At 44.3% G+C, this 27,327-nt stretch overlaps 1 protein-coding gene across 28 annotated transcripts in view; it reads left to right on the forward strand.

Annotated features, from left to right (window-relative positions):
- Nucleotides 1–27,327, forward strand: part of MBNL1 (muscleblind like splicing regulator 1) — a 204,081-nt gene that overhangs the window by 6,107 nt on the left and 170,647 nt on the right. For 6 of the 28 annotated variants that reach the window (XM_072727164.1, XM_072727166.1, XM_072727172.1 and 3 more), the window contains exon 1: nt 19,770–20,025. The exons of 8 other annotated variants lie outside the window; for them this stretch is intronic. The gene's annotated coding sequence lies outside the window, so the exon portion shown is untranslated. Of the gene's footprint in view, nt 1–19,769; nt 20,026–21,056; nt 21,278–27,327 lie in introns of those variants that run through there. 14 more of the 28 variants (XM_072727185.1, XM_072727191.1, XM_072727195.1 and 11 more) reach the window with 7 other exon arrangements.

Genomic DNA, 27,327 nt, shown 5'->3' on the forward strand with positions numbered 1-27,327 from the left:
CAATGTTTGTGTGCTCCTTCTTCCACGGTGGAGGGCTTGGATCTTAACATCAACATGTTTACTCATTTCTAGAAAACACCTAAAATGATTTCTGAATTACTTCACCTGAACACTGCAATAAACAAACCTACTGACAAAGAATTCGGGTCTGTGTGCACTTCTTCCCCCACACAGCCATAGCCCACCAAATACTGCGTTTGTGGGTTACTAGGATGATTCCTCTCTTCCTTCCTTCCCCCTTCCCTCCATCCCTCCTTCTTCTTTCTTTCCAGGTGGGGTTATCATAGTATTCATTTGAAATACAATTAGGTTCATTTGTTTCTATTTGTTTCCAGGTTGGGAATTTTTTTCCCCCTTTGCATTCTTATCGGTTTAATTTAATGTTTTTAATTGACTGGCTTTTCATTGTTTTCCAAGCTATGGAGATTAAGTGGTTTTTAAAAGTTAAATGTGCATGTTATCACCACATTTATAGAAAAATAGGTAAAGAAAGAAGCAATCATGAATTTGTATAGTCCGTAAGCATTGGGCCAATTCTCACCCTTTTCTATAAGTGATTCTAGAAGGTTCCTGCCCCCAGCACTCCTCCATAATCTACTCCAGTACTCATAATGATGAATGCATCCTGGTATTTGTGGTAGGAAGAGAAAGTGGGTCAGCGTCAAGATTCATTTTCAGTTTCCATTCTGTCACTTACTGACTGTGAATCTTGGATGGTTGCTCCTCTTCCTTCTCCAGATATCTAGCCCTATAACTGTAAGTTTAAAAAAAAAAAATTGTACCTCCTTAACTCTTTGCCAACTTTTGGACTCCTATCTCAAAGTGATTACTCAATCTCAGATGTTAACTGGCCTCTTGAAGTTAACATGTCCAGAAGAAAGGCCCCCACTGCCCACCCTTCTCTCTGCTCCATGCCCAGTCTTCTTTGATTCTTAAATAATCACTTTACACCCAGTGATCTAGGTCAAAAGCATCACTAATTTCTTTCTTTCCCTCACCTATACCCTACTACGTATCAGCAAGTCTGTCCATTCTGTTTCCAAAATATATCCCAACATTGCCCAAGTTCACCCCTCACGCCATCTTGAGCTCAGTGTAAGACTCCATCATCTCTGTTCTGCACATCTCTGTTCCCTATTAAGAAATCTCTCCTTCTCTACTCTTGCATCCCTGCAAGCAGGACCTTTTAAAATAGAAATCAAATCATGTGACTCCCTGCCCACAATTCTTCAATGGCTTTCTATGTTAATTATGAAAAAATCATGGGGGATCCCTGGGTGGCTCAGCGGTTTAGCGCCTGCCTTCAGCCCAGGGCATGGTCTTGGAGTCCTAGATCAAGTCCCACATCGGGCTCCTTGCATAGAGCCTGCTTCTCACTCTGTTTGTGTCTCTGCCTCTCTCTCTCTCTCTCTCTCTCTCTCTCTCTGTGTGTGTCTCTCATGTATAAATAATTAAAATCTTTTAAAAAAATATGAAAAAATCCAAATTCCCCTTCTACTGCTTATATGTCTTCTCCTCTACCTAGGTCTCTGCCCTCACATATCCTTCCTCTCATCCCTTCATTCACTATGCTCTGGCTCCACTCCTTATTTTGCCCCTGGGGCATCCTAACTCATTCCTGACTCCAGGACTTTGCAAATGCTCTTCCCTCTCTTTTCCTGGCATGTTCTTCCCACACATTACTGTGGCACCACCCTCCTTTCTTTAGATGTTTGAACGTTCCTCCCAAAGGATGTCTTCCATGACCAACTACACCTTATTATTAGTTTCCCCAACCCAGTCCCTCTCCATCCTTTTATCTCATTTTCATTTTCTTGATAACCACTTAATGCTACATAAAATATTTATCTTTCTTTAATTATTTATTGTTTGTTCCTCCCACTAACATGTAAGCTCCGTGAAGACAGGATCTGGTCTGTTTTGTTCGTGTTACATCCTCAGTGTCTAGAAAAATGCAAAGAACATACTAGGTACTCAAATGATGAGTAAGCACAAGGCCTCAACAGTTCTGAGCCTCCTGTACAAATAACACAAACAGGACAAAAATAACAGCTATCTCCAAGGTCTTGTGGAGGAGGCCATGGTTATGGTAATGGCCTAAGCTGCTACACAATTGTCAGGTGGGATACTTGTGTTAACACTGAGTGAAAGGAACTGAAACAAAAGAAGTGGTCCCTGGAGACAACAAATAGACCGAGAAGTTCTCTTTTTTGTGTGTATTGGCTCTCTTCCACCACTGAGCTAAAAAGGGATGGGTTCACAGTGGGTGCCCCTAATCTCTTAGAATCCTGGGGGCAGTTGCTCTGCATTGCTGCCCCACTGCCTTTGCACTTGTCCTGCCTTTGCCCTCACCACCAAGAAAAAGCATGTGCCCACCCTTCCTTGCCAGTTAGGGTTCATCGCTTCCCTCAAGCCAGATGGAAGAGCAATCTCCTTCCAGAATTCTTTCCTGATTAACCATCTGCCTGTGCTGGCCTCATGGCTATGCATATAGTTCACATATTGCTTTGTAATTATTTCCTGGTTCTATTTTTCATCTTGAAATAGATCTTAAAGCTATTCCAGGAAAACTGTTTGGAGTTGTTTCATGTGTGTATCCAACATACCAAGTTTAAAGCTATAAATATAGGACTTGGTTCTTGAGATTATTAGGTCTTAAAGGATGGTGATGATGGTGATGATGATGGTGATCGTGATAATGTTAATAATAATAGATTTACTGTTACATTTTTTAAATTTTTATTTATTTATTTGGGAGAGACAGTGAGCGAGCGAGCAAGCAAGCGAGAGAACACGAGTGAGGGGGGAGGCAGAGGGAGAAGCTGACTTCTCCTCTGAGCAGGGAGCTCAACCTGGGGCTTGATCCTCGGACTCCAAAACTATGAATTGAGCCAAAGGCAGATACGCAATTGAGCCACCCAGGCACCCCTACTATCACATTTTTTTAGTACTGGTTTTTAGTACCATTGCATATCATTTTTAGTACCAGGTTTTAGTGCCAGTTTTAAAATACCATTGTATATATTAGGCGCTTCACATAATTAATGAATTAAACACCTTCACTAACTTTGTGAAATAAGTACCATTATTACGATTTTACAGACTTAAGAAAGAAAAAAAAGAAAGGTTCAGAGAGAGTTAGTTTGATAATGGTCAAAAAACCAATCCTGGTGTGTCTGTCTCTACAATGGATCTTTATCATTAATATACTTGCCTCTAGTACTTACAATGAGAAGCAAGGTAGGCAAAACTTTGGTGTAGATACTGTTAGACACTTACAGATTATATGGCATGGCCCCTTGGAAATCTCACACTCTAGAAGGGAAAATCTCAAAAGACATGGATTTTCAGCCACTATGAAAAATGTAAGGTATCACCTGAGACATTGAAATACTTGAGAGTTATATTTCTTTTTTAGAAAATTTTATTTAAATTCGATTTTAAATGGATTTTATATTAGCTGATATTGGAGAATTGTCACATTTGTTAAGTGTGATAATATTATCTTAAACATGTAAAAATAGTCTTTTTAAAGTAGTGACTATAAATCACTTTTATAAATAGTCCATCTCTTTAAAGAGACTATTTTTTGTTTGTTTGTTTTGGAGTTTTGGGAGGTAGAATTTAATATTTGCAGTAAGTATCTTTTAAAGACTTTCACATCAGAGTAGTAATCAAAGCAAGTTAGGAGAGAAAAGAGGTTTATTAACATAAGTGTCGATCATTAAAATATAGATAATCATAACATAATTCAGTTTTGTAACAATATATGGATCTATAAGCCTGAATTTGTTAAATATTTTATTTAATTTCAATCTGCCAACATATAGTATAACATCTCATCATGTGCCCTCCTTAATGCTGGTCACCCAGTCACCCCATCCCCCCGCCCACCTCCCCTTCTGCAACCCTTTGTTATTTTCCAGAGTTAGGAGTCTCTCATGGTTTGTCTTTCTCTCTAATTTTTCCCCATTCAGTTTCCCCCACTCATATGTGGAATATAAGAAACAGTGAAAGGGACCATAAGAGAAGGAGGATTATGCTTCTTGATGCAGTGATGGCACAAGGCTCCCTGGGGGAGGCGGCATTAGGGTTGAATTATCAAAGTTTTCATCAAGTGGAAACACATTGGGATAATACATTTTCAAAAGATTTCAGAACATTTTCAAAGACCTGGAAAAGCCTTTTAATATTACATGAATTTAACATTGAGTCACTTTTTTTTTTCCCCTATCCTACGGATCCTATGGTCCTGCCAGTATTTGGTGACTCTGCCTTTGTGACTCTTCGCAGAAAGTGGGTTATGTGAAGAGAGAGGATTTTAATTCTTGTGAGAAGCTTCTTTCCAGGTTGAAGTACATCTACTTGTATATTCATATATCAACCAGTATGCATTAAGCATTCATCTAGGTGCTGGGAAAACAGTGACCAAGACCAAGTTTCTACCCTGGAGGAGCTGCACTTTAGTCTAGTGGGGAAAGGCAGTGAGCAAGCCAATAAACGAGTCAATTTTTAAAAAGAGAATTTCAGATGATGCCAGCAGCAGGAAGACAATTCAGCAAAGAAGAAGGATAGAGAAACAGAGAAGGGCAGCTTCTTTACCTACCTGGCCTCCCGAGGTGGCCTCTCTGAAAGGGGAAGTGTGTGTGTATGTGAATATGTGTGTGTGTTTAAGTATTTATTTATTTATTTATTTATTTATTTATTTATTTATTTAGGATTTTATTTTATTTATTCATGAGAGATACAGAGAAAGAGAGAGAGGAGCAGAGACACAGGCAGAGGGAGAAGCAGGCTCCATGCAGAGAGCCCAATGCGGGACTCGATCCCAGGACCCCGGGATCACGACCTGAGCCAAAGGCAAGACGGCCAACCACTGAGCCACCCAGGTGTCCCTGAATGGGAAAAAAAAATTTGAAGCTGAGACATGAACGATGATGACAAGTTTGAGTGTTCCATGCAGAGGGCCCTGGGAAGAGTGGCACAGGGGGAGTGATTTGCAAGTGCAGCAGAGGCAGGAATGAATTTGGCATATCTGAGAAGCAGAAAGGAAAAGTGCAGGTGTCAGAGGGTAGTGGGAGCTGAAGCTAAGGGGCTGAGGTTGACAAAGGGCCAAGACAAGGAGTTGTACACTGTGAACAAATATTTGCAAGGACAGGCACATGTATGTACTGTGGGAACGGGTGCAATGAACGACCCGTGCATTGTGTGTGTCACACAGCCTGGGGAAAAAACTGTTGTTTGAAGGGAAGCAGAAATTACTACATAAGTCAAAAGTTTGCTTAGGTGAAAAATTATTATAGTTAGATAAATTTCAAGTAAACCGAGTTTATCTTCAGAGGTTAACCTAATTTTCTTATCTTTTCATTTTTATTGAAGCTGCGGGCTTGATAAAAATGAAAAGGGCTTAAATATTATTTGATTTAGTCAACTGAAGGTTTTTCAACAAAATTGCTGTGGAATAACTGACTTTATCACAACCATTGAAAATCTGTACCCTGATGTCTGGTAATGGGGTCATCAAGCACATTAGTTTCTGTATGGATATGAAGCAGATAAGACTAGAGAAAAGGCTGTTTCCCAGTCTCTGGAGACAACAGATGCTCTCTTGTATATTCTTCTCAAATCCTAGCGCCGGTGATATTAGGGACCCTTACAGCATCAACCTGTTCCTATTATAAGTAACAGTTACTTACACTCCATTTTCAGAATAATTATAAATTTCCTCTGATTTATTTGGATTATCCCAAGAGATCTAAACTATCCAATTATTACCTTTTAAATCCCAGAATTAAATAGATACAACTTTGTTTGGGGCGGGGGGAGTTGGGAGATTGAGTGTGATTTGGGAAGGGAATATAGAGTATCTTATTTTAGGACTTTTTCTTCTGCTTTCTTCTTCTTCTTTCTTCTTCTTTCTCCTTCTTTCTCCCTCTTTCTCCTTCTTCTCCTTCTCCTCCTCCTCCTCCTCCTCCTCTTCCTCCTCCTCCTCCTCCTCCTTCTTCTTCTTCTTCTTCTTCTTCTTCTTCTTATTATTATTATTATTATTATTATTATTATTACTACTACTATTATCCTTACTATGTAAACAAACCTAATAGCTATTAAGGACAAGAACAAATGACATCCCATATATTTGAGAAGTTAATGACAACTATTTCTATTTCTGATTTGAGTTGAGAGCTGACCATGGAAAATAAATAAATAAACTCTACCAGTTGCTTTGGACTGGGCGTAGCTAGAAGGATGACCATGAGTGGCTGGGGAGGAACACAATCGTAATTTCTCCAAGGCTAGCAGACACAGTACTGTTGTAGGAGCCACAAGATGACTTTTGAGTGTTCCTTACAACGCCCAAATAGACCATCATTATGTTACTGGTATTTGGGAAGTGTGGAAGGGTAGAGATGACTTATGTGCTACTTAAGTGATAGAGTCCATTGTATCACACAGGCATATGGGTATGATGACTCACTGTATCACTGGATTAGTGCAAAGTGTAAGCTGGTGTGTGGTTTCCAAGCGCACGCGTGTGTAAATGCATGGGTGTCTGCGATGTGTGAATGTTTAGAGAACGCTCGGGAAACAGGAAGCCACTTCCTGACCTGCTGCTTACTACAGGTGGACAGACTAGCCAAGAAGCAAATATATTAAAGTAGGAGAGCAGCAGGTTTTCTACAGTAAGAATTGCACACATCTGTTGAAGGAACTAGAGTCAGGAGGGGAGCATAGAAAGACCATGTGGGCCTGGGGCATGACTCCAGAATCGGACGTTAACGATGCCTCGTCCAGGGCCCGGCGTCCTCTGCTCCTGCCTTATTTGGCTTTGTTCCCCTGGTTGGTGACCCATCACGTTGGAAAAGAATCTCTTTCAAAAGTGTAAATGTTCCTCTTTCTGCGGGTGATGTCACCATTCCTGTGGCCCAAGCCTCTGTTACTAAATAGTACTTAGCAACACATAATCATTATTTTCTCCACTTAGAGCTCTGAGGGTGTTTGTTCTGATGAAATTGAGAGATACATTTTTCAGGGAGGTAGGAGTAAGAGCTGAAAAAAAGGGAAGCTGTGCCTGGAACAATTTCTTGACTTGTGTTACTTAAAAGAAGCAACTAGACAACTAAATTTTTATCCTGTGGCAACAGCTCTGACTGCAATAAAAAAAAAAAATCACATATGGCTCCAAAGGATGTGGTTTCTATGCAACTGTGCATTATACATTCATTTTTAAAGTGATAGATGCCTTTTACTGGGCTTGGTTTGTCCTTCCCATGTTTTTTCTTACAAAATGTCGGTGGGGGGGGGGGGGGAATTGGACGAAAGAAAGCCATGCTCTGATCAATTAAGACTCATGTTTCTAAAGTGCCTGTTGATCATTCCAGGGAATATCTTGGATTCCCTTTGGATTACATCCTACCTGTCCATTCAAAAAACTAAAAAAAAAAAAAAAAAAGAAAAAAAGAAAAGAAAAGAAAAAAAAAGAAAAAAAACTGTAGAAGGATCTTTTATCTTATAAAAAGCTGTAACTTTCTTAAAGTTGCAATTTGATTTTAATTCTCATGTTTTGAAGAGACCTGGAGTTTAACGTGAGCTTGTTTTTTTTTAATATTCTAATTTTTAAACTCACAATTACCATCTACTTAAAATCATTATAATAGCTGTAATTTGTCAAAGGTCTGACCTAGGTCAGGTTAATTCCTGTGGAATCATTCATGAGCACAATTCTATGAGGCAGATATTTTGCGTTAGCAGGAAACGGAGAGTTGGAGAGATTGTCTAGAAATTTGTGCCTGATTAGGTAACAGACTGCAGACTGTCTTTGTTTGATAGGAGCTGAGGCAGAGGCAGAGCAGCAACCCCCTTATTTGAAGTAACACCCCCTTATTTTGCAACCTGATTCTTCTAAGAGGTCTGGTGCAGACACAAGCCATCGCACCAGTTTGGAGGGGGACAGGTGGCCATGCTGTCTCCAAGAGGCGCCAACGTCATAGGCAGAAGGACAAGGTTGTAGCAGCTCTGACTCTTGCCAGTGGAAGCTGGGCCATGTGTCGCATTTGGCGCGTGTATACCTATTGCCAGTGACCCCCAAAGAGATGGTGTTTTTCCCTTGAGTCACCTGGGAATTTGGTCACAAATAAAATAGGTGTGCTTTCAGCAGGCTTCCTCCATCCCAGGAAGGAGAGTACCCAGAGCTGTACCAGGTATCATCCACACGCTCCTTTTTCTTCGTAGTTAGTTCTGGTTGTCCCACATACATTGGCTATTTGGTGCCAAATATGCCTGTTTCCCCAAGTTCAAGTCTAGCCTAAGAAAGGTAACACCCCCCCCCCCAAGGCCCCACGTAGAGTTCTGGGTATTTAGGGACCCTGACAAACTATTTACAGTTTCTTCCAAGGCAGACGTTACCAGAAATGTCGTAAGAATAGACAGGCCTCAAAGCCCTCATGAGAGGAAAAACTGTTCTGGTGAAGTCTATAATTTAGTCGATCTTCAGAGAAGAATGACTTCATGAAAAGACAGACCCGGAGTGGCCAGCCCCTTTTAAACGGTTAACTTTTTCTTTATTTAATCGTGAAGACTAAATGACAGGTAGGGAAGTGCTTTTGTGGGAACGTGGGAGTCTCGAAGCTATAGAAGGAAGTTACCCTGCGCAGGGGAGTGAGCATGTGGGTAGGAGTTACAGACGACTGCTCTATTGCTCGTCTAGAATAACCTGCATAAACATCTTTACAATGGCCCCTGAACAGAATTAATGGACTCCTATTATTAAAGGCACTTGATAGATTATTTTTTAAAAGTACATATCACTTATTATATTCAGGGACAGAAAAAAATAAGAATTTTACATCCAGGGGGGATCCCTGGGTGGCGCAGCGGTTTGGCACCTGCCTTTGGCCCAGGGCGTGATCCTGGAGGCCGGGGATCAAATCCCACATCGGGCTCCTGGTGCATGGAGCCTGCTTCTCCCTCTGCCTATGTCTCTGCCTCTCTCTCTCTCTCTGTGACTATCATAAATAAATAAAAATTAAAAAAGAAAAAAAAGAAAAAAAAAAAAGAATTTTACATCCAGGAACAAGAAAAGAGCCACTAACTTTGGCAAAACAAAAGATGATCGGATCGGAGTTCCACATGTTGATGTACAAGGGAGTGTTACCCTCTCTGAAAGTACGAGAGAGAAGGTGGCTTCGTCCGGTAGGTGTCATAACCTTAAAACACTAAACCCAGGAAATGAATGAAAGCAAACACCAGCAAGGGGAGTGCGTAGTAGTGATCAGATACAGATTTCCCCAAACCTTGCCCTCGGGGCTGTGTGGTGGACAATCTATCTGCATCTTGACAGAAATAAAGTCGCTGTTTCATGCAACCAGTAACAGAACTCTTGTCTTAAGACTTGAAAGGAATTCCAGCACCGAAGACGTGGAAGCCCTGTACTGGCTCTCACATGGCTGCAAGTTGGGACATTTGAAAAAAAAAAAAAAAAAAAGGTCACAAAGATAATGATAACTCTCTATCTTTGGAGTTTGGGTCCCCTGTTCACACTCTTGCTCTCTGTCACTACACATTGCACATTCATACTGTTGACTTCATTGATCGTGATCATTTACTATTTCATGTCTATAGCCGGCCGGACTGTATGTGTCAAGAGCCTCGAGGTCTAGTTTTGCTCATTCTATAGTCTCAGGTTCTAGGAAAGGCTGGCCTTATGCCCGGTGCTCAGTGACTATTTGTGGGGCTGGGTGGGAAAGTCGACGGCAAAAAGACAGTGAGAATGCGGCAGTTACTGGTGAGCTGGTGACCTGCAGCCGGGAAAGTTTGAGAAGGGAAAAGAATGTTCAACATTGTCTAAAAATACATTCCGTACTGGGAAGGCTCAATGGGATCAGGTCCTGTCGGCAGTTACTCATTGCTAAGCCTGTGGCAGAAATATGGGGGCTCAGAGCCACCCAGGTGCAGCCACTGGGACCGATGGTGCACTCACGAGGACTGTAAATCAGGACTTCTAACATTACCTGCAAATGAGATTCGAGTAAGAAATGTCCTGTTAATTTATTTGTATTTATGATTTAACCATGCCTCTTTGTTGGATGAATTCATAAAGTGCACAAGAATTTGCAAAAAAAAAAAAAAAAAAGAATTTGCAAGACTTCGTTTCTAAGAAAGTTATGGATACGTACACGCGTGCATACACATGTGTGTATACTGGCGCACTTTGATGCAACACGCACACACATCTATTCCATAGTTTGATACGAATAAATCCAAAAGGAAGTGGCCTAGAACACTTTTGATCTCTCAGAGACCCTAATGCCCTCAGGGGGCACTCAGAGTCTCGATTTCTTAGAAAGAGGCAGGAGGATGTGGAATTAGAAGCACACCGCAGCCTGAGAACCTTACAGAATATGTAGGATTAACCTCTGTGTGCACTTGACTGTGTCTAGTTTGTTTTCAAGCCCACAGACCACTGACCCTTACCTGGTATAAAGCCGAACATATTTAGGTTGCCTACGAAGCGCCATGTCCCACCAGGTGCATGACAAAGGTGCCCTACCACCTTAGCTCCAGACTGGTCCTGATGCCCACATTTCCAGGTGTGTATGTGACCAGTTTACCCAAACCGAACTCTATTTGAGACAGCATTTGCAGCATAGAATGATGCTTCTTTTGAGGTGAACAGACCTTACTTGCCAATGGGAGGACGTGGACCAGGTCAGTGGATTGCCGCTGATTCTGGGGAATTTGATTTCCTCAACTCTAGCTCAGTAGGACACCTTGGTGGCACGTTGGAGCCATCTGAGGAACTTTAAAAAAAAAAAAAGAAAGAAACACCGATGCTTGTGTTGCCATTCCCAGAAATCCTGATTTGATCGGTCTGGATGGCACCCAAAGGGAAGCCAAAGTCAGGAACAACTGCCCTACTCGGGGTCTCCCCATTCCTGGGCTGGGCTCATAAATACCACCTCATCTGCCCCTTGAGAGAGTGCAAAGAGACGTTGTGTGCGATCAGAGTCCCTAACAGTCCAGGGTTCACCAGGTTCCCTTCTTCCTTTATCTCTTGGGGAGGAAATAGAAAGGGAAAGACATGATGGTGGGCTGGGCGGGAGAAGGAGGAGGGGCCCTTCCCGGGGCCCTCCAAGCTCTGCCAGTTAGCGGTTCATTAGGGTTAACCAGCTATCTTTTGTCAAAGTAATCACTTTGGAAGGATTAAGCCTCAATCTCACCTTAGTGTGAATGACTTTAAGCAGATAATCTCCTATCACCTAGTGGAGGATTTGTCGTTGAAGGCCTGGGGGACTCAAGGGAGGGTTGCAAGGCCAGCCAGGGCTTCACTGAGGGCTTGGCTGGGGGCGAGGTGAGGAAGCCTGCCGTCCGGGAGCTAGGGCACTTGGTAGGCTAATAGCAGCATAAAATACAAGAAAAGCAAACTTTCTCCTCGCATCGCTAGGCCCAGTGATTTGTTAGAAGTGCTCATGTGATCAAGTTGCTCGTCTGCCCCATGGCCCTTTATGACGTTTCTGTCTTTCTTTGTGCCATGAAGCCCTTAACATGTGCCAGGTGATTTTGCCATTTGCCAGCTGCCTGGGAGTCTGTGAGGAGCAAAGCCTGGCGCAGCCCTAGCCTCCCAGCCATCTGCTTGGCACATGGTGAGCGCTCGGGGTTTGTTGAATTGAATTGTTTCATTTGCTACACTTTTTTTTCCCCCAATAGTGTGAGGTTTTGTTCCACATCTGCCCCCCCAAGCCCTCACCCCACCAGCTAAACTAGACTCTGAGTACCTTGAAGAAATCTTAAAAACCTTAAAAATATCTCCAGTGCCAAGCAGAACTCTAATCAGTGCCCAAGGAATATTTGTTGAATGAATTAAGAAGCAATAGGCAGCATACTGATGCCCACGATATCAGGGTTAATTCATGACTGTGTTCTCAGTTTCCACGCTCCCGGACAAGGCAAAGAGGGGAGAGAGGGGACAAGACGTGTGTATGACTCCCCCACCATTTATTAATGTGACAAAAGTTGTTCTTTCTCAAAAGTCCCATAGGACACCTGTTGAGAAAGGGCCTGAAGGTGATTTCAGGAAACAAAGGGGGTGCCAGGGAATAAGAGGGGCCGGCAAGGTCCAGAGAGAATCCAGCAGGGGGACGAGAGAAGAGAGGGCCATCGATCATCACTGCTGTGATACTTTCTTCCAAAGAAAGAACCCCAAAACTGAAATGCGTGGATAGATGAAATAGACATTCAGGAAAGTTGAAACATCAACCTTGCTATTGGCAGTTTTCAGAAATCCGTTTGCATTGAGGAACAGAGAAGGCAATGGCCATATTTCCAGATGCCTGGACGGACGGAGTTAATAGGTAGCAATGTTTGCATTATGGCACATAAGATAGTTATGCTATAGCATTTATGCCATCAACCTATTAGATACTATTTTTAAAAGATTACAGGGGATTCTGGGCTAAGCCACAACACGCAATTTTACGAGATGGGAGAAAGCATTTCACAATATTACATGTAATTATATACTATAACCGTAATATGTCCACTTTGGCTTCCTGGCTATCTGTATTTATTTTTGTAACTGTTTTTATTTATTAAAAGGCCATCCTTGTATATTTTCTTTTCCTTAGTGACAGTTCTTAGGAAAAGACATGCACACACGCCAGGTCGAATTAGTTTAGAAATATGTTGCAAATGAGACGCATTAATTCGGGATCTGGGATACAGGTTGTGAAACACTACACTGTGGGGCAGGAGTCTTGACCCCTCATTAGCTGTGAGGTTTTGGTCAAAGGGTCAATTCTCCGGGTCCCATCACCCCGCGTGATACATGACGGTGAAGATGAATGACATGAGAGATGTCATTGGGTTTATAAAAAACTTGCATGTGTAGTACGATATCAGCTAAGTCAAAGATGTGTTGAGAAAGGCCTGGAAGGACACAAACTGTAGGATCACCAGCGACTATCTCTGGGAACTGCAAATCACTGCCGAGTTGTATAAAAATAGTCCATTTTCGGGAATTTTGAATTCCCTATTCTGTGTTGACTTTAAGAAAGAAGGGAAGCACACACACTCATGCACCATACATCTCACTTCCCGCAAGGCTTGGAGGTGGCACCGTATGGATCCTCCTTCAGCTGTCAGATGTAAGATTCTAAGGTTTGCTGTCTCTCACTGCTTAGGGTTTTTCGCGGGCCTACAGCCATTTGCTGCCCCCTGACCTCCAGAGGGGGGGCACCTCCTGCATTCTCTTCTGGGGTTAGACCACTGGCCTCCCCACTAGCAGTCAAGAGAGTGTTCTCCTGATATCTGTGAAAACCGACTCTGGATCACATGCCATCCTCCCCTCCCCGACCCCAGCCCTAATACAACCAAACCCTTGCATGGTGTCCCACTGACCACAAGTCTCATGACCGCAGGTCTACATTTAGAGTGTGATTCATGTGATTAGGATTCATTGTTCTCCTCACTTGACTGTGAGCTCCTTGAAGTTAGGTGATCTGGTTCTTTTTTGTTCACCATTGGACTTCTAGCCTTCTAGCCTAGGGAAATTGGGAGGCGAGACCATAGACCTACAGTTCCCACTGCTTGGGATGGTCTTTCCACAAGTGTTTTGCCCATCCTTGAGGACTCTGCTGCTCCGGGACCACCTCAGTCCCTGACAGTGCTGCTAAATACACACCCTCCCCCCGCCCTCGTCCCATTAACCTGCTTTCTCTTATGCCACAGCGCTTCCCTCCATCTGAAATCACTTCCTAGGTTCACCTGTTTCTTTATATTTATTCTTTCCTTGTGTAGTGCCTGGATCCCCCTAGCAGCCTGTAAATTCCTTGAGGGAAGTGACTGGGCTGTGCTCATTCCTCAAACCAGAGCACCCAGAGCAACACTTGGCCCAGTGGGTGCTCAACAAACATTCGTGAGATACAGGATAGAGGGATTACGTGAAAAGGATTTTCTGATAGAAGGAAGGAAGAATGGAAAAAGTGGTAGAAAGAAAAGAAGAAATAAAAAAAAAAAAGCCAGAAAGAACAAATAGAGGAATAAAGAACAATACCGAAAATCTAGTGTGGCCTTCTTTACATTAAACTTGGGGAACTTTTATTGTCTATATTAGAGCTTCTTGTTACCCCCAGGGTTTTTCAGAAAAACAATGGACATAAATGGCCTGAGAGAGTCAGAAGACACTGATGCCAGTTCTCCTCTGTCACGATGCCAATTTACTTATACAATGTTCTCTGGTCTAACAAAGGAACAGGGCCAGATGGTCTCTAACGCTCCATTCCCAGCTAAAATTTTGTGGTTCTAAACTTTTAATTCTGAAATGTATGTTTTATATTGCCCTATTGCCAGGTGCCAAAAAAGTTATATTGAAGATTCAGATTCCACTGTTAGGTAAAATAACTTAATTGAGATATGTTCAAATCAAATTAATATTTGTAACTCAGTTTTAGTCTCTATAAATATTTTAAGACAAATCTGTTGACTTTTATATAATATTTTCACACTTATGTGATTTGTGCATTAAATGGCATATATGTATATGATAAATACGTGTTGTATTACAGAGCATACTATACATTTACATAATATATAATAGAATATAAATTATTTATATTTAAGTACTGACTATGATTTTAAAAACTTACAAGGTGTGTGAAATATGTAAGGTCCTTGAAGGTAAACTAAAATCATGTGACTGTATCAGGATATTTATTCAGATATCTATAACAAGTTTGAATCCAGGCTCCCTCCTCCCCTCTGAAATGTAATAGGGACCCATTTAATGTATCTGCTTAAAGTGGATTTTCCATACAAAAACATTTCCCACTCTTCCCTGCCTTCCAGAAGCTTCTTCTCGCAACCATATGTATTTAAATGTGGACTAGAAAGCGAAAGAACTGCATCTGGGTCTCAGTTTTGGCAGTATCTTGCAATGGATTATTTTTGTGCCAGTATAATAAAAACAGCATTGCTGTTTTCAAAGTCATATTTCGACTTTCAAAAAGCATACCTTCTTGAGATATTTGCATTGAAGTTTTTGTTTGTTTGTTTGTCTTGCCAGGAAAGCCAGCTTACATTTGGGAAGCAGTGACATCTTTTTTTTTTTTTTTTTTTTTTTGACATCTTACTGAGCTATGAATGTGGTTTGTAGGCCAAGGAAGCTACAATTGATACACACACATACACACACACGTACACACACACAGGTGCCTTAAAGACTCCCAGCTGAGTGAAAAAGATGAATGCTACCATTTCCTTTATCTGTATTATTGGTAAACCAGGCAATTGATATTATCTCTAAAAACCATCTTCCTTAACTGCACTTCTAGTGGGATTCATTGGTATAATTAAGGCTTGAGTGGTCTGAAATATTTCAGGAACCTGCAGTGAACATTCTTTCCTTTATCTGAAAATGTAGTTTTATTTCATCCGAAATTGTTTTCTATAATTTCCCTCTCCACCCACAAATGACCTTCTTTTTATACTTATGGATCTACTCACTCAGGAGCCAGTGAACTATACGTACACTTCACAGAAGCAAAAGAAACCGTATTGCTCATGCTGTCCCCGGCACCGAGGGGATATTGGTGGTGTTCTAAATGGGAAACTATTTACTTTTTATTACTAACGATTTTTAAGTAATTTCCACCATTTAAAGTGGGGCTAGAATGCCACTGGTAGCTGAAAGCTGGCAAAATGATTTAATATTTTTAACACATGATCTGGTATTTGTCACGGTGCTTCAATTTCTCACTGTCATTACTCATGTTACAGTATTATCAATAATGGCAAGTTAAGCTAAATCAGTGGCAAGCTAGTTTTATACCACGATTTCTTTTATTTTTGACCCCTAGATTGACCATTATTTTATAGGAGTCTTCTCAACCATCCCTTTTCCTTCTAGCTAATGTAAAATAACATTTTTTCCCTCTTCTTTGTCATTTACGAGGATGTTTATTTTACTGTTTCTAACATTCAAGGGTCTGTCTTGTATTTCTTTGTATTCTGTTCGGTAGAGCAGAAAATCTGTCTCAGTTTCAATTTCTCTTTTGTTTCCAGAACTTCCCCCCTCCTCCAATGGTGCTGAAGTGGAAAAATAATTTCCCCTCTTGCACCATACACAGGTTCAAAATCCTGCTTTACACCATGATGCTCCAAACGGCAATTTTTCTAACCCACAAGAAAAAAAACAAAAACAAAACAAAAAAAAAAAACACCACCCAAGTTCCAACTTGGAAGTCTACAAGGGCCTGAGAACAATTGGAAATAAATTCCTACAACGGGGATTAGCTCGTAGCGGTTCATTGGACATTCTGAGAGGTGCCTGGAAGCCAGCTAGGGCACCAACCTGCCAGCAGACACATAGGTGGCCCAGCTCAGAAGTCAGGGTCCGTTGTCATGGAGAATGAAAGGCAAATTGAAGACATTAAAAGGCAAGTAGCAAACAATCCAGTAGGCTAAGCCAGGGATTTGGGAGCCTCCCAGGGTTCCTCCCTTCCTCATTCCCTGCATGAGTCATTTTTCCAGTCTGTCCACACCCATTCACCCTTCTTCTAGGGGCCGCCACCCCACACTCCCATTCACCCTCAAGCTGCTGCCTCAGGATCTTTCTGAAATACAAGTCCAAACTCTCCCTATTCCCTCACTGTGTAAACTCTTGCAGTGGAGCATGGTTTTCAGAGCAAAGCTGAGGCTCCTCTGATGAAAGCAAACCTCCTTCGAGCTCATCTCCTGCCACTCCCCTACACTAACTTTCCCTCACTTCTAACAGGAAAACTGGGGGGTGGGGGGGACGTGGTATTTGCCATGTTCTTTTCTTCACTTGACCGGACTCGGCTCCCTTTCCATCTCATTATTTGCTCTACACCTTTTCAGGCACCTGTGGGGTAGCTGGGTGATGGGCACTGAGGAGGGCACTTGATGGGATGAGCACTGGTTGTTAGACTATATGTTGGCAAATGGAACCTCAATTAAAAAAACAAACAAACAAAACAAAACAAAACAAAACAAAACAAAACCTCCTCCAAGGAAGCCTTCCCTAACCCTCCTCAGGCCGCCCTCTGGCTGGCCTACAACCATTTTAGTATTTAGCCCTCAGGCAGAATTAATTGGTTTGTCTCTTCCCTAGTAGCAGAAGTAGTTGTCCTTGAGGGTAGGGATCATGTTTATCCATCCTTGTATTTCTGAGGTGGCAGGCATTTGATGTAGTTGTTGAAATGAATGCTGAAGGCGAAAAAAGGAATTCCCCATAGCTGCTGATTGGCAGATAGGGAATGCCCATTCCTGTCCTCTGAGAAGGTGTCCGTGTCCTTTTAATTTGCTTCAACCGTGTGGCCACTTGGGTACCTTTTAATGATTAACACTGAGAAGTAGGACCATTTAATTAACGCATTTGTTGTGGAAGGGAGCGACCGCACAATAGGAACTGTTTTGCGGATCTTAGCCAAGGGTGAGAGCTCAAGTGTGTTGTTAAAGCCTCTGGACGTATTGCTGAACTTTAGCACCTTCCGTGATGTTTTCCCTTTTCCTCCTAAAGCCGGCCCCACCCTCCTTAACACAACTCAACAGTCGTAGGGCGCGAACGCGGCACCCTATCTACCACTGCACTCCGAGGTGTGCCCAAATCATGGAGCCAGTGTTTTCAATTAGAACCGTCCTTGCACAAGTCATCAGAAGTCTCTTAGGTTCAAAGGAAATTCTGCCCCCAAATCTCCAAAACATGATCACATCACGTTAGTCCAGAATTCTTTCCATTCAAAGTGAAGCCAAGTTGCATGTTCTAACACCCAGTGAATTACGATTTGGGGCCGCGGTTCCTTCTGCTCCAACAATAATAGGACTTATTTGCCTTGGACTATTCCTGTATTTCAAAAAAAAAAAAAAAAGGCATTTTTTTCTTTTTTTTCTTTTCTTTCTTTTTTCCTTTTCTTTTCTTTTCTTTTCTTTTCTTTTTTCTTCTTCTTCTTTTTTTTTTTTTTAGAAGAGTCCCTACTTTCCGTAGACCGTGACATGCGGAGTTGGGGAAGCAGGGGGATTTTTACAATATTACTGGCAAGCCAGACTGGAAGGCGGGATGGCAGTCTTCATGCCTGTGTGGCAATCCGTCTTGCTAAGGAACCGCAGGACTTGCGGGCACCCTGTGAACTTGACCCGAGAGGCACCCCGGGGGGCGGGGGTCCTGCGGGCCAGCCGGGCTCAAAAGCCGTGCGGCGCATCTCCAGGCGGCAGCCCCATCAGAGGCTCGGCGTTTTATTTGCAGATCTGACTCTCACCTTCAACCTAACCTTGCCGGCTTCCCGACAAAAGCCCCATGCACCGGCCTCGTGAAAAAAAAAAAAAAAAAAAAAAGGACCCCCCCCCCCCCCCAAAAAAAAAGGACCAAAAAGGACCTAGCTAGCTAGGTGTGCGCCCGGCTGGCGGGAAGGTGCCCAAGGCGGCAGGGGTGCGCGCCGTCTGCGCTAGGGCCCCCCGTCCGCCCTTGGGCCCCACGGTCCACGCTAGAGCCCCCCCCCCCCCCCGTCCGCACTAGGGCCCCGTCGTCCGCGTTAGAGCCCCTCGGTCTGCGCTAGAGCCCCCCGTTCCGCCCTAGAGCCCCCTGGTCCGCCCTAGAGCCCCTTCGTCCACCCTAGGGTCTCTCGGTCTGCGCTAGAGCCCCTCGGTCTGCGCTAGAGCCCCTCGGTTCGCGCTAGAGCCCCCCCATCTGTGCTAGGGCCTCTCAGTCTGCGCTACAGCCCCCCCGTCTGCCCTAGAGCCCCTGGGTCTGAGCTAGGGCTCCCCGGTCCGCGCTAAAGCCCCCCCCCGGTCCACGCTAGGGCGCCCCCCCCCCGTCTGTGCTAGAGCCCCTAGGTCCGCCCTGGAGCCCCCCGGTCCGCGCCAGGGCCCCGCCGTCCGCGCTAGAGCCCTTCGGTCTACGCTAGAGCCCCTCGTCCTGCCCTAGACCCCCCTGGTCCGCCCTAGGATCTCTCGGTCTGCGCTAGAGCCCCCCCATCTGTGCTAGGGCCCTGCCGTCCGCCCTAGAGCCCCTCGGCCAGCCCTAGGCCCCCCCAGTCCGCGCCAGGGCCCCGTCGTCCACCTTAGAGCCCCGCCGTCCGTGCTAGGGCCCCCCGGTCCGTCCTAGAGTCCCCCGGTCCGTCCTAGAGCCCCGCCGTCCGTGCTAGGGCCCCCCGGTCCGTCCTAGAGCCCCCTGGTCCGCCCTAGAGCCCCCCGGTCCGTCCTAGAGCTCCCCGGTCCGTCCTAGAGCCCCCCGGTCCGTCCTAGAGCCCCCGGGTCCGTTCTAGAGCCCCCCGGTCCGTCCTAGAGCCCCGCGGTCCGTCCTAGAGCCCCCGGGTCCGTTCTAGAGCCCCTCGGTCCGCCCTAGGGCCCCCGTCCGCCCTGGAGCCCCCCGGTCCGCGCCAGGGCCCCCCCTGTCCGTGCTAGGGTCCCCCGGTCCGCCCTAGGCCCCCGGTCCGCCCTGGAGCCCCCGGTCCGCGCCAGGGCCCCGCCGTCCCCGTGCAGAACGTGCAGACGGACGATACCACCGGGGGGCCGCGGGGATGCGCCTGTGCAGCCCGCATCGCCCGCTCGGCGCAGCGACCACCCCCGCGGCCTGTGCTCGGGGGAGGGGGCGGCGGTGCGGCCGGGGGCCGGGGGCCGGGGGCCGGGGGCCGGGAGGGCGGCGGCTGCTGCAGGAGCGGCGGGCTTTTTTCTCTTTTCTCTTTTTTTTCCTTTCCGCCGCCGCCGCCGCCGCCGCGTGCGTCCGGGAGCCGGCGGTCCGCCCCGGGCTTCCTGGTGGGGCTGGGCCGGCGGGGCGGGGGAGGGGCCGCGCAGCAGCGGCGGCGGAAGCCGGGCCCGGCGATAAGAGCTGCTCGGCGACATGCACCAGTCTCTCCGCTGCAGCTGAATGAGTCGGGGCGCGCACCATGCTCCCGTGACCTGGGGGCCGGCAAGTTCAATTTTAAGCCGCGGGCCTCTCGGAATCAGGACTCCCACAATGCCTTGGGCACCCGCTCGGCAGTCGGGCTGCCTCTGAAAAAAAAAAAAAAAATGTGAGAGGTAAGTTTGCCGTTTTGCACAGTTTCCTCGGCGCTGCCGCGCGGCTCGGCATTGTTTGGAGTCTTTCGGGGGCCGGAGGAGGAGGGGGGGGAGGGGGGGCTCGGAGTCCCCCTCCCCCTCCCCGGGGCGGGGGCAGCTGGCGGCGGCGGCGGCGGCGGCGGCGGGTCCCTAACTCTGGGTCCCTAACTCGGGGCGGGCGGGGGCAGCTGCAGCCGGGCCCGGGGCCGCCCTTCCCGGGCTCTGCGGCCGCTGTCAGCGCGCAGCCAGCTTCCAGTTTGGCAGCAGAGGCAGAAAGAAAAGAAAGAAAAGGAAGAAAGAAAGAGAGATGGGCGGTGGGGGGTGGGGGGGGGGACGGGGGCGGGGGGGGCATTGTGGGGGGGATGGAAGAAACAGGTGCGTGGAAGTGTACTCACAACTTAATGACCTTCGCCAGGGGAGGATGCGAGTCCCTGAGCCGCGAGCCCCGGTGTGCCCCGGCAGACCCCGCATCCCGGTCCCCGGGGGCTGCCATCGGGCCCGGTTCTCATCTGGGCCAAATATGTGCACGCAAAGGTTAATTCTCTGCCTGCTCCCCATAAATTACGCATGACATGTTTAGCTGGGCTGCCTTATATGGAGAGGGCTGTATTTCAGTCCAGTTTGCCTTTTGCCAAGTTTACAGGGCGGAAGACGCCCTGCAGGAGAGGGCTCCTCTCTCTTTTTTTTTTCTTTTCTTTCTTTCTTTTTTTTTTTTTCCCCATCGTTTGCTAGTGCGTCACTCAAAAACTGTAGGAAAAGTAAGTATAGACGCTCTCGGGGTGGAGCCGCAGCCGCTGGATCGAATCGCTTTCACCGGATGGTTCAAAAGAACCACAAGTAGTTAGGGCTCGGGTTCTGCTGTTTTAGACAAAAGCGGGACAAATATGTAGCCCCCCACCCCCCCCACCCCCGCACTTTTTTTTTTTTTTTTTTTTTAAAACGGAGCCGGAATCTGTTATTGGTAGTAATGTGTCATGTGAGAATACTTTGATGCCGGAGCCTGTAACACGAGCAGGTAGACGGCGGAGCTCACGCTTGCCCCTCGCGCGGCGCTTCCCAGCCACAGGGGGGTTGCAAGCGCAGAAGTGCTCTTAGGTGCCCCCCTCCCCGCCTCCACCCTGCGCACCCACCCCCGCGCAGGGGGGCACCTACGGCTGCTGCTGGGATTTGGCGGTGTGTTTCCGTGGAGTGTGCTTCCCTAGGATTAAGACGGAGTTAAGAAGCTGCCAGAAAGGTTACTGCACCCTCCCTCCACCCTGCACCCCGCACCCCCCACCCCTGGCTTTCCTCGGTGTGCCCGCGGGCACAGGCCCTCCTAAGCAAAGGGGTGGTAAAGTGGGCCGCCCTCCACTCGGAGGAGTTTCTTAAACAAATTCATGCACCGAGACAGAGAAGTCCTGCTAATTAATGCCTTTGGATCTGCAGGCCCTGTGCGAGGCGCTTTGAAATCCAACACCAGCGCGCACACGGTGTTCCTCCCTCCTGGGGCTGAACGGGGATTCAGGGCGTAACGCGTCTCTAACCGCGCGAGGGACCCACTCCCTGGGACCTGTGTGGGTCCCCCAGAGCGCTTAGGTGTTTCCTCCCGGCCTTGCTGTCGAGATGAGCTAGTATCACCCAGGCAGGTGAAAATGAAAGTTCAGCGACTGCGTGAGATTGCATCTTAGGAACGTTTAACTTCCAACGTCCTGGGTGTAGACCGAGAGCCAGGGGGCTCTGAATCAAGTTATTTTTGCAGCCCGAGAAGCCACGTTGTTGTCGCTTGTATCTTTGCTTTCTTTAAAGTTGGTGACAACGACAGCTAGCTCCAAACTGTTTTGTTTTTGGGAAAACCCCTGCAGGGTTCTGATTTTCCTTTGCATGGGGGTGGGAGGGTGAATTCTTTTTTTTTTTTTGGATTACTGTGTTGGTAGGCCATCTTTCAAAATGTACACATGGTTCTTAGTTTTATTTGTTTAATGGGGTGGGGGGAGTCTCCTCAGTGAGGACTACAAAAGTTGCCTTTTGTGTTTTAGGGAACAGGTTGGGTCAGCAGCAGAAAACCTGTTCATCCATCCGTCTATAATTACAGTGTCACTTAAGACATAATAATCAGGCTTTATTAGTACTGAGAGACTCAGGGAAGCTCACATGTGCCTGGTTTAATTTTTCTTCCCGTGTAACTAAGAACGAATTTGTGTGTCGATGGACATCGAGTGTGGTACTGTGTGCAGCCCTGCCGGTGGAGAATCAATCCAGAGTGTTTTATGGTTTAAAATATTATTGCTTGTGTTTACATTTCCACATTTGAGGCAAACTTAGACTCCAAGTTGAATTCATTAAATTTTGTTTCCAACATTCTGTTCTTCCTCTGGGCACAGAATTCCTATGAAATGAAACATGGAGTCCTGTTCCAGATCAAGAAACAAATATCCCAAAGTTTCTCCTGGGGGAGAGGGGGGAGAGTAAAATCATATTTCTCACTGAATAAGGGTATGTTACTTTATTGTATACAATATCCTATTTTCATCATAGGGAACAAAAAAAAAAACTGCCCTTGCATTTATCACCGTCGGGGGTCTTTAGGCCTGTGTTTGATAGATCTATTTATGGAGGCTGGGAGAGAATAGTTGTGCTGTACCTTCTGCTTTTCTGCTTGATGATAAAGGATGCTCAGGTTAGAGAACATCCCAGATCTTGCTTAGAAGAAGCTGAAGAGACTATCTGGTCGATGAGATTTCCTATAGCCTTTAAGGAAAAGTCATTAGGGTGAGCAGTAGGTAGGAGGGTCAGAGGGGGTGGAGGATAGGAAGTGAAATGTATTCACTTAAATGTTTGGCTTGGTAGGAAATCCTAGCAGCAGCCCTGATTATAGAGGATGTTACATAGGAAGATTTTGAAGTGGTGGCCTTCTAGGCTAAGAAGCTTCCTTGGAAATCTAGAATGTGCCATCCAGGGCTGTGGCTACTAGCCACACGGGGCTGCTGAGCATTTGAAAGGTGGCTAGTTGGGATTGAGATGGGCTCTAAGTGTAAAAGACATTCTGGATTTGGAAAACTTGGTATGAAGGGAAGCATGTAAAAAATATCAGATTAATAGCTTTTCTGTGGATGATATGTCGCAGTGATAATATTTTGGATATATTGGTTTCAGTAGAATATACTGTTGGATTAATTTCCCCACGCTTATTTTTACTCTGTACAAATATGACTCCAAGAACACCTAAAATAACAAACGTGGCTTGTGTTACATTTCCATTGGATAGTGCTGTTCTAGAATAAAGCAGGGAAGCAGCATTCTGAGAGAAAGCCAGAAAGAGTTTGCTGGTTAAAATATAATAAAATCGACTTTTATTTTTACAAGCTAAAGACGTTTATTGTACGTAGGCATACCTTGTCTTTCTTATCCATTGTAACCGAAATTTGAGAAAACACACTACCTAACATCTATTTTTATTTCCTCAAAACTACTATTTAGTTTAGAGATTTAATGGTGAGGTAGTTGAAGGCTTGTAATTAGGGGATGAGTCTTAACACCTCTCAAAGGCCAGAATAGAGTATGATTGCTACTTAGGAACATTTTAGAGACACTATAGTTATCATTGTCCTGAAGTTACCAAACATAAACGAGTCACTAAAACTTATTTTAAAATGGAGTTCTCAGTAAATAGCAATTATCCTCAAATGCTTAATATGTATTTTCCTTTCCTATGACTTTCCTTCCTTAGAAAACAGAAAACAAGTAAATCCAAACAAGCTCCCGACCCCACGTTAATCGAAGATTAATAAATTTACACGGACCAGATTTGCACTCGCAGGGTATAAGGCCTTGTTTTGAATGTCACAGAAGGTAAAAATAGGATTCCGTGGTAATAGGGGCTTTGAAAGATTTCTATACACGGAGATATTGTCTTTATAATTTGAACACATTCTTGAGAAAGCATCTGACTAGCAAACAAAGCACAATGGCATAGGTCCTGGAAACATTCCCCTCAGATATTTTCATAACTGAAGTACATTTTGCCTTACACAGTGAGTGTGAAGCTGGAAAAAAAAAAAAGGCAGTTCTTTTCTACCCTTATAAAGCATGCTTACTTTTATTCCCTTGGAGGTTGCCAGAGATATAGGACAGGGTGGATATAGTGAGTTCTTTTTTTGGGGGGGGGGGAGGGCAGATTGTATAGAGAACCTCGCAAGAGTTGCCTCCTGCCCTGCCGCCTGAGCCTGTCTCCCACTCTATGAGGCATAACTGCCATTAGTGTCAACGCATGTGTGGAGTGTGAGGGGAGCACTGATCCCCATTAACTTTGTGTATCATTTCTGATGAGTCATGGAGCATATTCACTAATGGTTGGAGGATTATTGATTGCAAAGCAGAGAATTCAAGAAGAACTATTGACATATGGCATTAAGTGTCTCTAGACATAGTTTATATTTTTAGATGAGATAGGGGTATTGATTTTTATTTAGTGTTTTTCATATTATGAAAACATATATTTATGTAAACACTACAGCTGTATCCTTGAGAAAACACTTAGCAAATACATGGTTGAAGGTTTTTTCTTTTTTTTTTTTTTTTACATATTACTATTAGTTTTTAATGACTCTAAGTGCACCTCTTACAGATAATTATTCACATTTTTCGAGAGGCATCTTCACATACGTGTCTGACATCCATAAAAATGAGGAATCTTTAAGGCATTTATGTTACAGTATTAGACGTATATCTTTGGCACTTCCCCCCTGTTTTTGAGATCCTACTCAGGTTTCTGTGATTATCCAGTGTTAAAACAGTTCAGGATGTATTAATCTCAGGATGAAATGTAGCCATACTGGATAGGGTGAAGAATTCCCTTTGCACTGAGATCAACTCTTGTAAAAAGGTGAAGATGTTTCTGAAATAACTGTTATGCTTCCAGTAGTGGATATGCCCCAGCGGAAAAACTGTCATCTCTTTGGACATTGTTTTCAGAAATTGAGAGTTATATTTTTTTATATACCCAAAGAGGTGAATAAGACTTGATAATACTCTCATGAAATGGGGACACGATTTTTATGTGAGTGTTTGTTGTGAAGGCCGCATGCTCCCAAGACAATGCTAATTTATTCAAATAATCTGGATGTTGAATAACATCGAATTGTTAAAAAGAATTGTGCTAAGTGTCATGTAATCTAGAGGCTAATGTCTGTGCAAATAGCAGCTCCATTCCAGTCCCTCTTAAGCTGACACTTCTACCCGCAAAGGATTTTTAAAAGAAACTTATGTTTAACACTGGGTTTTCTTTACATTTTTCATTTTTAAAACCGTTTGGGAGCTATTAACTTAAGAATGAACTCGATTAAAAAAAAAAAAAAAAAGAATGAACTTGTTTTAAAGAGCTAACAAGATCCGGAGATCATGGGAACAAGTTTAATCGTATGAAATAAACATCACATTGCTGATCTGAGATATTTTATTTTGTAATGTTGATTTATAAGTGAATACATATTGGAGCAAAAATAGCAAGCGAGGCTGAGTGAGATCTACCAAAAGTAATCAATAGATACCTTATCCTCAAAGAAACAGCACTCTGAGAGAGGAAGTAAGAGCTTTAAAATAACTGTAAAGTAGAAAGTGATGTCTCATAAACAGTGGCTTGGTAACATGGCTTAAAAGTTCAGATGAGGAAAGATAAGTCTTTTTTTTTTTTTTTTTTTTAAGGAAAGATAAGTCTTAACGTAGCTCCGGCCAGTACTGTAATAAAGAGGACAGTCAATGCATAAATAATGGGAAACAAGCTATTCTTTATTTTTCAACCATGCAAAAATAGTATTTTGTTAAGCCAGCATTAATTCGATCTCTTCAGTGATATTTCCTTATTTTTCATACATTTATATTTAACATCCAGACACAGGATTTTTGTATGCGTTCTATTTCAATATATAAATTTCCAAATGTGCTGTACTAGACTATCCATAGCTTTTTCATTAATTTTCCTGTTGAATACCATAAAATACCACCTTTTGAAGTCACCAGGTAGTTACAGATGTGTTAGAAGACGGGAGTGGGTAATGAGGTTGAACGGCAGATGGGGAGAATTTGCCAAAGGCTGGATTGAAAGTAAGCTGACAATTACAATGAGGTTGTTCGCTAAAAGTCTAGATATTAAAGTTAAGAAGTGGACATAATGCTAAAATACATTTAAAAAGCAGCGATTTCACTTTGGGAAAAGAAATGTATCCTATGTAATGAACAGCGATGAGAGAAATAGGTATTAGCCAGAAGACTTTTAATGAGAAACAGCCTGAGTAGCCCATTTAACATGACAATGAATACAAGGAAAGTGGAGAAATAAAGACAGAAGGTATAGACATGGGTGGAAGTGTCCCAGTTGTGAATACAGTTTTGTGGGGTTTCAAAAATAATAAATTCTTTAAGTACCTCGTTGGTGGAAGACGTAACGTCGTCTATACCTTCTGTGTTTAAGTGTCTAGCCTACTGACATCTGTCTATAGTGACTGCGACTGAGTAAATGCTTCCAGAAAATGCCAAAAAAGTATGGTAACAATAATATATGCAGTGGGAGTGTGAGGAAATATAAACAGTGAGACTTTACAGTTTAATAGTCAAAACACATCATAAGCATGTTAAATAGCAGGGATGCCAAAATAAGGCATTGCACAGTTCGTATTCATATTTAGAACATCATTAAAGACGTTCTCGGAACCTGATTTAGTATTAGAATTTACAGACCACTCAGGGCTCATTGTATCCACAATTTGTAATCATATAGGGAACAGTCTTAATGCATAAATAATGGGAAACAAGCCATTGTTGCTACAAATCTCGCAGTGGGTTTACCAGCGCTGTTGGGGATCATAGTGATGACACATTCACATTTTATTTGTGTCTGTCTTGTCTGATTGCAAGAGAAGAGTTACCTTCAAGATGACCTTATACCACTCCATGTGGACGGATAGCTCTTATCCTAGCAGAAAGATAGTCCGGCTCAGGGTGGTGGTAGTCAAGTTGGGTGACAGATAGAAAGAAAGGAAGGCAGAGGGCCAGCTGTGGGAGTGTGTGTGTGTTGGGAGGGGTGGGGGGGTTGGAGTTGGTGGGAAAAGCTCTGAGTCATTGGCTGGACTTGCAATTCAGTATTCCCAAGCCAAAGGCCCCATCATTGATGTTTCTATTTACTAAGTTTTGATTTCAAAGAAGCCTCATTATGAAAAGATGCATCCCTTCCTCTAGGTTTGTTTGGAAAGCCCAGCGTTTGTTGCAGTGCAAGTAGAACAACAAAAACAGACCTCATGGGGTGGGGGTGGG

This window comes from Vulpes vulpes, chromosome 11 (assembly GCF_048418805.1).
Source record: "Vulpes vulpes isolate BD-2025 chromosome 11, VulVul3, whole genome shotgun sequence".
Classification (NCBI taxonomy): Eukaryota; Metazoa; Chordata; class Mammalia; order Carnivora; family Canidae; genus Vulpes; species Vulpes vulpes.